Source organism: Cebus imitator, unplaced genomic scaffold, assembly GCF_001604975.1.
Source record: "Cebus imitator isolate Cc_AM_T3 unplaced genomic scaffold, Cebus_imitator-1.0 Scaffold36, whole genome shotgun sequence".
Classification (NCBI taxonomy): Eukaryota; Metazoa; Chordata; class Mammalia; order Primates; family Cebidae; genus Cebus; species Cebus imitator.
The window spans coordinates 5899318-5910557 of NW_016107351.1; the positions used below are offsets into that span (position 1 = coordinate 5899318).

Sequence of the window (11240 nt, forward strand, 5' to 3'; positions counted from 1 at the left end):
ATGGTGGCGCGTGCCTGTAATCCCAGCTACTCAGGAGGCTGAGGCAGGAGAATTGCCTGAACCCAGGAGGCGGAGGTTGCGGTGAGCCGAGATTGTGCCATTGCACTCCAGCCTGGGTAACAAGAGCGAAACTCCGTCCCAAAGAAAAAAAAAAAAGAGTTAACACCAACAGCTTCCCAGTCTTGGACTGAACCACGATACTGGCTTTCCTGGGTCTCTAGCTTACCGATGGCCTTTTGTGGGACATCTCGGCCTCCACAATGGCATGAGTCAATTCCCGAAATAAATTCCTTCCTATCTATCAATCAATCATATTTCTATCCGTCTATCCGTCTATCTATCCATCATCTATCTTATTATTATTATTTTTTTTTCCGAGACGGAGTTTCGCTCTTGTTACCCAGGCTGGAGTGCAATGGCGCGATCTCGGCTCACCGCAACCTCCGCCTCCTGGGTTCAAGCAATTCTCCTGCCTCAGGCTCCTGAGTAGCTGGGACTACAGGCACGCGCCACCATGCCCAGCTAATTTTTGTATTTTTAGTAGAGACGGGGTTTCACCATGTTGACCAGATGGTCTTGATCTCTTGACCTCGTGATCCACCCGCCTCGGCCTCCCAAAGTGCTGGGATTACAGGCGTGAGCCACCGCGCCCGGCCTCCATCATCTATCGTCTATCTGTCCGTCTATCATCTATCTAATCATTTTATCTGTCTGCCTGTCTATCTGTCTATCATCCATCTACCTATCATCCATCCATCATTTATCTAGCTATCCATCTATCATCTATCTACCTTTTTTTTCTTTTTGAGATGGAGTCTCACTTTGTTGCCCAGGCTGGAATGCGGTGGCACGATCTCAGCTCACTGCAACTTCCACCTCCCAGGTTCAAGCGATTCTTCTGCCTCAGCCTCTCTAGTAGCTGGACTACAGACACACACCATGAGGCCCAGCTAATTTTTTTTTTTAATGGAGATAGGGTTTCACCATGTTGTCCGGGCTGGACTCAAACTCCTGAACTCAAGTGATCTGCTCACCTTGGCCTCCCAAAGTGCTGGGATTACAGGTGTGAGTCACTGCACCCGGCCTATCATCCATCTGTCTGTCTGTCTGCCTGCTGTCATCTATCTGTTTCTCTATCTATCCATTTGTCTGTCTGTCTGCCCGTCTGTGTCTGTCTGTCTGCCTATCTGTCATCTATCTCTCTCTCTATCCATTTGTCTGCCTGTCTGTCTGCCCGTCTGTCTGTCCGTCTCTATCTCTCTGTCTGTCTGCTTGTCTGTCTAGCCATCCACCCATGCACCCATCCATCCATCCACCCACCTCCTGTTGGCTGTCTCTCTGGAGAGCCCTGGCTGATGCAGATGCTGCCTTGGTCAGCTCAGGCTGCCACCCAGATTGCTGTGGAGGGAGTGACTTTAACAACAGAAATGCATGTCTCCGTTCGAGAGGCCCAAAGTCCCAGATGAAGGTGCCGTCAGGGCTGGTTCCCAGCGTAACCACCTGCTTGTAACCACCTCCTGCTTGTAACCACCTCCTTGCTGTGTCCTCCGATCACCTTTCCTCTGTTTACAAGCGACGGGGTGGGGTGGGGAAGAGAGATCGCTGGTGTCTCTTCCTCTTCTTACAAGGACACCAATCCTATGAGATTAGGGTCCCGCCCTGTGGCTTCATTTAACCTTAATTACCTCCCTAAAAGCCCTCTCTTCAATTACAGTTGCAATGGGAGTTAGGGCTCCAACGCAGGAATTCAAGGGGGAGGAATAGTTCAGTCCATAATACACGAGAAACCACGTTCATGATCCAACTCCCCAGAAGACATGGTCCACTGCATCGCCAGTGACTGCAAGCAAAGGCCAGAGAGGAAAGGGGCCTCCACGGAGGGGTGGCTGGTGCCGGGAACCAGGTTCCTCTCGCTGGCTGACAACGGGGAAGTGAGGCTGGCTGCAGACGCCATTTGGGGTGGGAAGAGAGGGGAGCTCCTGTTTGCACATCCTATGCGGGTCCTGGCCTGATCGCCCCCATGTACCTCCCCCTTCTCGTGCCCTCCTTTGTGTGGGAGAAATGCTGACCCTCTGCTGGCTCAAGTGTCCAGGTCCCCAGGCCTGCTGGCTTTGGGCTGGATTCAACCAACAACAGGCTTGGAAGGAGCCTGGGAGGTGGGAGCAGCGGAGGGCCGGGGAGTTCTCCGCTGCCTCTGCCTTGGAAGGCTTCTCCAGCAGGAGGGTTTGTCCTTTGTGTCACCCCAGCGCCTGCCAGAGTCCCACCTTTGTTTGGGCTCCCAGCAGGGGACTCTGGCCCCTGGACTCAGGTCCCAGGGCTTCCTCCCTCTCACCCCCGGACCTAGGGGTGGTGGTGGTACCCTGCTGCCAATCTCCAGGTGGCCCTCACAATGCTAAGAACCCCTTCCCTGCCTGCACGAGTCCCTCTCCACGCACTGAGAAGGGAGGGCCCTAACCACATGTCCATCGGGTCAAACATTTCTTTGTACATTTACAAAATGGAAAATATTTTACCTACAATTACCATCCCTGTTCATTTCCAGCCTCGAGTTCCTGCCCGTCACACTTTCTCTCCTGTGAGGTGGAAACGGAGGCTTGCTGTCACGTGGGGGCTCCTGCTAAGGAGAAGTTGAACTGGAAAGATATTTAGTTTGGCTTTAGTCGGGTTATATTTATGTAGTTCCCATTTATTTCCATGTATAGTTCAGTTATTGCTCGCCATCCCGGTGCGGAAACGGATTCCAGGAATACTAGCTCCGCTCACCGTTCCAATTCCACCTACCACGCAGAATCAAAAATCACAAGACACGAACATGTCCTGCGGTGCCTGGCGCCGGAAAAATGTGCGCAGTGGAGACAGGAGAGATTTGAAGTGCTCGGGTCCAGTGGAAAATTACTCCCATCACCAGAGGCGAGGCTGTAAGCAAAGGGTTCAGTTCCTTCAGTGTCAAAATAGAAAAGTCTCTCTGCTCAGAAATACATGCACAAATGCCTCATATGCAATTAGAAATAACCCCCAGTTCCCTACTTCTTTCTTGATGGGAATCACATTAAAAAAATAGGATTTACCAGAATTCCTGTATTTCTCCAACAAAAAAAATTGTAGCCGCACCACCAACTCCACATCAACTGCCACTTTTGTGCACATCCCCAATACCAAAAATAAAAACGAAATTGGATCAGCAAGGGAGATTAATGAGCTTTTTTAATTTTTATTTTTATTTTTTTGAGATGGAGTCTTGCTCTGTCGCATAAGCTGGATCTTGATTCACTGCAACCTCTGCCTCCTGGGTTCAAGCCATTCTCCTGCCTCAGCCTCCCAAGTAGCTGGGATTACAGGTGCGTGCCACCACACCTGGCTAATTTTTTATATTTTTGGTAGAGATGGGGTTTCACCATGTTGACCAGGCTGGTCTCAAACTCCTGACCTCAAGTGATCTACCCTTCTCAGCCTCCCAAAGTGCTGGAATTACAGGCGTGAGCCACCACGCCCGGCCTTTTTTCTTTCTTTCTTTCCTTTCTTTCCTTTCTTTCCTTCCTTTCTTTCTTTTTTCTTTTCTTTCTTTCTTTCCTTTCTTTCCTTTCTTTCCTTTCTTTCCTTCCTTTCTTTCTTTCTTTCTTTCCTTTCTTTCCTTTCTTTCCTTTCTTTCCTTTCTTTCCTTCCTTTCTTTCTTTCTTTCTTTCTTTCTTTCTTTCTTTCTTTCCTTTCTTTCCTTTCTTTCCTTTCTTTCCTTTCTTTCCTTCCTTTCTTTCTTTCTTTCTTTCTTTCTTTCCTTCCTTCCTTCCTTCCTTCATGAGACAGGGTCTCGCTCTCTCACTCAGGCTAGAGTGCAGCAGCATGGTCATGGCTCACTGTAGCCTCGACCTCCTGGGCTCAAGCGATCCTCCTACCTCAGCCTCCTGAGTAACTGGGACTACAGGTGTGTGCCACCATGCCCTGCTAATTTTTGTATTTTCAGTAGAGACAAGGTTTCACCATGCTGCCCAGACTGAACTTGAACTCCTGGCTTAAAGTGATCCACCTGCCTCAGCTTCCCAAAGTGCTGGGACTACAGGCATGAGCCACTACATCCAGCCTGAGTGGTTTTCTATTCTCAAAGTAGAAAACGATATTACAAAGTCATCATATTGAAGAAGTAATGTCCAAATGTGGAAGAAATATTACTTTGGAGCTGTGACTGGTAGCTGACTGATGCACTTCCGCATTTAGTGATGTCTGTGATATTTAACAGCTGCTTGTAATTTATAATTTATTGTTATTTTCTCATTCTAAATGAATTATTGCATCTATACCTTTAGAGAGCTGTATAAGCCTACACGACTTTGATTTCCTGCTGATTGCCCCTCTGTTCCCTATCTGGCCTTCACCACTCCGATCATCTGTATAAGAAGTTCTGTGCCTTTAGGTCCTTTTGTTCTAAATGCTCCAGTGGACCAGGCACTGTGGCTCCCACCTGTAACCCCGGCACTTTAGTAGGCCCAGGCAGGAGGATCACATGAGCCCAGGAGTACACGACCAGCCTGGGCAACGTAGTAAGACCCCGTCTTTTTTTTTTTTTTTTTTTTTTTGAAAAGTTAAAAATTCCTTAAGTTTTTATTCCTGGTACCACTACCACAGTTTACAGGGCAATATACCTGATGTAATGAAAAGAAAAAGCTACAACAGATAAAAGACCTCAGGAATGTACATCTAATTGACACCACATTGCATTAATCAATAGCTGCTCTTTTCACAAACTGTGGCTACGGCAGTCCCGAACAAGAAGGGTTTCCTGTTCAAGCTGCAGTAACTCTTCTGAGCATGGATCATCGCTCCTTCTGTGGCAGGTTTTGACAGTTCCTCTGATGCATTTGGGACGACTTGTCTCAAAGTCACCTGCAGCTTTCCTGACAGCCCCTCGCTCTCTCCCCTGCTAAGAACTGTAACCCTTGTCTGCTGTTTTTAGAGCCTTCTGCACCATATCCACCACTTCCACCACCAGATCCATAACCACCACCATAGGGACTGCCCGAGCTTCTTCCACCAAAACTGCCCCCTTTCATGGGTCCATAATTTGATTGCTGTTGTCCACTATAATTTCCAAAATCATTACAGTTCCCACCACCGTAGTTCCCACCGCCAAAATCTCCTCCCTCATTGTAACCATCATATCCTCCACCACCGCCACCACATCCACCCCCTTGGTTTCCATATCCTGGCCCGCCACCACCATAGCCCCCTCTACTACTATAACCAGGACCCCCGCCATAGTTACCACCATCACCAAATCCACCGTATCCACCATCGCCTCCTCCATAACCACCTCTGCTGCCACCACCTCCACCACCACAACCTCCACTTCCACCAAAGTTTCCACCACGGCCACAGTTTCCTCTACGACCCATAAAATTGCCAGATCCACCTCCACGACCTCTCTGGGATCCAGCAGACCACATCTCTTGTTTAGAAAGGGCCTTTTTCACTTCACAATCATGCCCATTAATAGTGTGGTATGTCTGATCAACAATTTTATCAACTGTATCACGATCATCGAAAGTTACAGAAGCAAATCCTCTTTTTTCCACTCTGCCTATCTTCCATAACTTCTATGGTTTCAATCTTGCCATGCTTTTCAAAGTAGTCTCTCAAATTATACTCTTCCATATCTTCTTTAATACCTCCAACAAAAATTTTCTTCACTGCTAGATGGGCGCCAGGCTTTATAGAATCCTCTCTAGAAACAGCTGTCTTTGGTTCCACTACATGCCCATCAGCCTTGTGTGGTCGAGCACACATTGCTGCATCCACCTTTTCAACACAAGAATAGGTCACAAAACCAAAGCTCCTAGGACGTTTGGTTTGGGGATCTCTCATTACCACACGATCTGTAAGTGTGCCCCATTTCTCAAAATGTTCTCTTAAACTATCATCTGTAGTTTCAAAGCTCAGACCACCAATAACCAGTTTTCTCAACTGCTCAGGCTCCTTTGGGTCATGGCCCTCCATTCTGAGACCAGACTCGCCTCTTCCGACTCAAGTTCAGAGTCTCGCTCTTATTGCCCAGGCTGGAGTGCAATGGCGTAATCTTGGCTCACTGCAACCTCTGCCTCCTAGGTTCAAGCAATTCTCCTCCCTCAGCCTCCTGAGTGGCTAGGATTACAGGTGCCTGCTACCACACCCAGCTAATTTTTTGTATTTTTAGTAGAGATGGGGTTTCACCATGTTGGTTAAGCTGTTCTCAAATTCCTGACCTTGTGATCCACCCACCTTGGCCTCCCAAAGTGCTGGGATTACAGGTGAAAGCCACCGCGCCTGGCCTAAGACCCTGTCTTTACCAAAAAAAAAAAAAAAAAAAATACAAAAATTAGCAGGGCATGGTGGCACGTGCCTGTAGCTGTAGTACTTTGGGAGGCTGAGTCAGGAGGATTGATTGAGGTCAGGAGTTCGGGAGCAGCCTGGGCAACAAAGCAAGACCCTGTCTCTACAAAATAAAAACAAACTAGGCAGGCATATAGTATGCACCTGTAGTCCCAGCTACTTGGGAGGCTAAGAAGGGAGGATCACTTGAGCCCAGGAGTTTGAGGCTGCAACAAGCCATGATCGCACCACTGCACTTCAGCCAAGGAGACACAGTGAGACCTTGTCTTGAAAAAGAAAAAAAATTTTTTTAAATAAATGTTCAAGCGGTTTCCATTTCCTGGTTAGACCGAATTACAAACCCCATGAACAAACCACACCCATGAGAAAGGTGAGCAGATGAACAGGGGCAGGACCAGTGAGCCAAGGGGAAAATCACGGATCACGTGGAGGGTGGCCAGTGATCAAAAACGCTGACCGTGGCTGGGCCTGGTGGCTCAGGCCTGTAATCCCACCACTCTGGGAGGCTGAGGCGAGTGTGTCACCTGAGGCCAAGAGTTCAAGACCAGCCTGGCCAACATGTGAAACCCCGTCTCTATTAAAAATACAAAACAATTAGCCGGGCTTGGTGGCACGTGCCTGTAATCCCAGCTACTCAGGAGGCAAAAGCAGGAGAATCACTTGTACTCTGGAGGAAGAGGTTGCAGTGAGCCAAGATCGCACCACCGCACTCCAGCCTGGGCGACAGAGTAAGAAGAGTCTGTCTCAAAAATAAATAAATAAATAAAAATGCTACAGCCAATAAGTATCGAAGTTTCCTTTCAATTTCCTGTTCATGTTTGTTGGCAATAAGCAAAACAGAAAACTGACAAAAGCAAAAGAGAAAGAAGAGATACAGCCTATAGTTTAGATTGCTTTCCTTAAAAAATAAATAAAATAATAATAATAATTTTACAAAAGCATAATGCAGGCCAGGTGCAGTGGCTCATGTCTGTAATCCCAGCACTTTGGGAGGCCCAGGCGGGTGGATCACCCGAGGTCAGGAGTTTGAAACCAGCCTGGCCAACACGGAGAAAGCCCCTCTCTACTAAAAATACAAAAATTAGCTGGGCGTGGTGGCGCGTGCCTATAATCCCAGCTACTTGGGAGGCTGAGGCAGGAGAATTGCTTGAACCCAAGAGGCAGAGATTGCAGTGACCTGCCGAGACTGAGCCACTGCACTCCGGCCTGGGCGACAGATCAAGATTCTGTCTCAAATTAAAAAAAAAAAAAAAAGCAAAATGCAAAGGCCTGGCAGTTAAAGCGTTAACCCCCGGGCACCAGGAAGCCTCTGCTATCCAATGACTCATTGCCCCAGCAGCCCCAGCCCCAGCCCCAGCCGAGGTCAGCCACACCTTGGGTCTCTGATGCTGGAGGCAGCATGATGCCAATGTTGGTGAGAAATCCGCCACCACCTCCTCTCCACACCATGATGCCAGCCTCCTTGTACACTTGCAGCTGTTCTACTACCCATGCCTCCACGGTGTCTACACCACCGGCTCACCTCCCAGGAAACCCGACAGCCCAACACCTCTGTAGACCCTGTGGCTACAGAGCCAAAGTCCCCCATTGTTAGTGGGTTTTGCAAGCAACCCTCCTGATCCCTCCGGGTTGAGATAGTCAAGTCCTGAACAGGCTGGAAGATGGCGGGGGTTGGATGTGACCCACTTCCGAGTGGCTTGGGTTGCATGGGCATTATTTCCCAGCTGGGATCTGATTCGGGATAGAAACAGGAGCACTGGGTCCTGGGAAGGCTGTGAAAGGACCCTGGGCACGGGATGAGGTTCGGATTGATGTGTAGCATGAGCCCCAGGTCGGCCTGCCTGACTGCTCTGCCCAGCTGCTCTGCCCAGCCCTTCCTGGTAACCACGCTCACCGGGGCCCATCGCAAACCTGGGCAGGCAACGCTGCGGCTCCCAAACACGCCTGGCACTGCCAGGACAGGGGCTGAGGCACGGCATTCAGGGACCTCCTCGGCTTCTGGGACCCAACCCTGGTCCCCAGGTGCGGTGCTGGGGAAAGCAGAGGGCCCCGGCCACGGCCTAGGTCTCATCACAGGCCCTTGAAGCAGCCTGGGAGGAACCAGGCCTTTCTAGGAGCCAGAAAGAGAGCAACGCACCCACCGGACAGTCTGAAGCCACATCCCCACTGAAAAAGGATGGCGCTCCCACCTAGACCCCTCCTCTGAATCCCAAGGCCAGCATGGGGTAAGAGTCAGCAAGTGGGTCCGATGCTCCAGAGGGGACTTTCTGGCCCTTCACGTCCCCTAACCCAGCACTTCTGGAGACCCACACACTCAGGGCGGAGTGACCACCCAGGGTTCCTCTCACCCAGACACAAAGGGCCACTGAAGGCCCCGGGCCAACACCGCTCTGAGGATGACCAGCAACTTGGGTTCCTGCCAGAGAGAGGGCGCAACCTGGGCAAGGGCCGCCCAGCGACCTGAAGCGGGGATCATATTACATTCCCTGTGCCTCTCCCATTTCCTGTCCTGGAGGTTTTCAGGCTGCCAACAGTCACGCTTTGGAGAACCAGGTCAGATTAGGCTGGAAACAAAGCTCGGCTGTCGCAGAGCTGCCAAGAAGCCACTGGCAAGCAGTGCCCCGGAGCCGCCCCTCCTCTGCTGGCAACAGCTCAATGTCCCCCTTCCCAGGGGCTGCAAATGGACCTGGGCCCAGGGTGGGGTCAGGGAGATAAGGCAGAGAGAAATGGGGCTGGGAGCAGAGAGTGCCACGCTCTATCCTGGACACCCAAGGCCAGGCCACCCTGCAGAGCTGGTGCTGAGACTCCGGGGTGCAGCAGAGGAGGCAAACAGAGCTTGACGCTCAGCAGCGCCCCGTAGACACTTCTGGAACAAATGACTGAGTCCACATGGAGGGCTGAAACGGGCCAGGAACCTCAGGGAGACGGCAGCTCACAGCTCAGCAGGGCCGCTCCAGTAGAGCAGGCCAATGCTGGGCTTCCTGGCAAAGTTCCCAGCCCGGGGGACAAATGTCGCATGAAGGAAAGGGGTAGGGGTGACCAGCCCATCGGCCATGGGGTCACGACACTGCTCCCACAGAAGCTTGGCACCGACAGGCCGGTGCCACGTGATCCCCATGCCTGGCACCACAATGGCTCCCTGCCAGGGCCCTCCACCCACCATGACTGACTCCCCTTGGTCACCGATACCAGATCACGTGACCTGCCTAGCTGAGGGCTCTCCTACAGACTGAGCCACTTAGTACAGTGGGGCCACGGCGCAGTGTGCTGTGTACAAGCCCTAAGGACTTCACCCAGGCATTGGCACCCACCGATCCCCATAAATCCCTGGCAACAGCCCGGAGCTGGGAGGTTTCCAAGGTAATAGCTGCAACAAACAGAGCGCGGCACCTCCCTCCTCACCCCAAAGGTGCACACCCCTAGGGCCTGGAGCCTCTCTCTGGAGCCTCTCCTACCCTTAAGTCAGCTGGATCTGCCAGGAACTTCCATCATTGCCCCCAGGCCGGGCCTGCACTGGTGTGTGCTGAACCTTCCTTATCGGGTCCATCTTAAGCAAACTTTGGAGCCCACGCAGCACTGCTTGAGGACAAACACCAGGGCGGAAATAGGGGCCACCTCTAGGTCCCAGCCACATGGTGCTGTCAGGGCTGCCTGGGATGGGCAGGGGTGTCAGAGGAGGGCAGGCCAAGGACCAGGTAGGGGGTGGGGAGTGCCTCCTTCCATGGGTCCTGAGACGTCCTCTGCAAACACCCACCTGGGACCTCCAGGCAGAGGGTTGGCCCCCATGTCACTTGCACCTGAACTCCAGACCGCTGCCCCTAAGTGGCAACCCCCTGTCCCCCTGTCCTGCACCTGTCTGCACCTGTCCTGGCTTGAGCTGGTCACACTTGTGGGGGTGGTCCTGGGAAGAAAGTGGACTGTTGCAAACTCAACGCACTGCTGCCAGGGGCATTGCCCTCGGCTATCAGAACCCCTCTGGGCAGGCCGGGGAGATCTGAGGGGCAAGTACCTGCCAAGTACCTGCGGTCTGGCGTGAGGGGCAGGGCAGGCGCCCCTCCCTGGGCATGCCTTCCTACGTCTGCAAGAGGCTAGGGAGAGGGCTGGCCAGGACTCAGGCTCAGCCGGCTGGCTCACAACTGGGAGGCCACCGAGGGGGACAGAGTTGGACAGAGCCACAGACTAACTGCAGGAGGTGGCTTTTTCTCTCCAGCCCAGGTCCCCTGAATGTGTCAGAGCAGACAAGCCTGGACGTGAGGAGACAAGAGGCAGCGTGAAGAGGTGGAGATAGGGTTGGGGGAGAAGAGGAAGAAACGCTGTGCCTTGCCCTTCCCACGCTCGCCTGTCCCCAGGGTGAGCTGACTGGGGAAGTGTTCTGTGAGGGTGCAATTCCGGGCCCTTCCTGTAAGCCAGCTCCCGGGGCGCTGGGTGGGGGTGATCCCGTCCACCATGGCAAGCCAGCACACTGAATCACAGCAGAAGCTGCTTCCTCTGAGGGCGCAGCCGCCCTCCCTGCCCCGGACTTAGAAGTCACAACAGCGTAGAGCTTTTTAATCTTGCCTGGGGCCCCTTCAGGAATCTCCTGAAAGCCACAAATAAAGTCCAGACTGGCCGGGCACGGTGGCTCATGTCTGTAATCCCAGCACTTTGGGAGGCAGAGGCGGGTGGATCACCTGAGGTCAGGAGTTCGAGACCAGCCTGGCCAGTATGGTGAAATCCCGTCTCTACTAAAAATACAAAAATTGGCCGGGCGCGGTGGCTCAAGCCTGTAATCCCAGCACTTTGGGAGGCCAAGGCGGGTGGATCACGAGGTCAAGAGATCGAGATATCCTGGTCAACATGGTGAAACCCCGTCTCTACTAAAACTACAAAAAATTAGCTGGGCA

At 52.0% G+C, this 11240-nt stretch overlaps 1 protein-coding gene and 1 pseudogene across 1 annotated transcript in view; both read right to left on the reverse strand.

Annotated features, from left to right (window-relative positions):
- SEPTIN9 (septin 9) overlaps positions 1 to 11240 on the reverse strand; it is a 211982-nt gene that overhangs the window by 196905 nt on the left and 3837 nt on the right. The gene's annotated exons all lie outside the window — the stretch shown is intronic.
- LOC108301556 lies at positions 4872 to 5985 on the reverse strand (annotated as a pseudogene).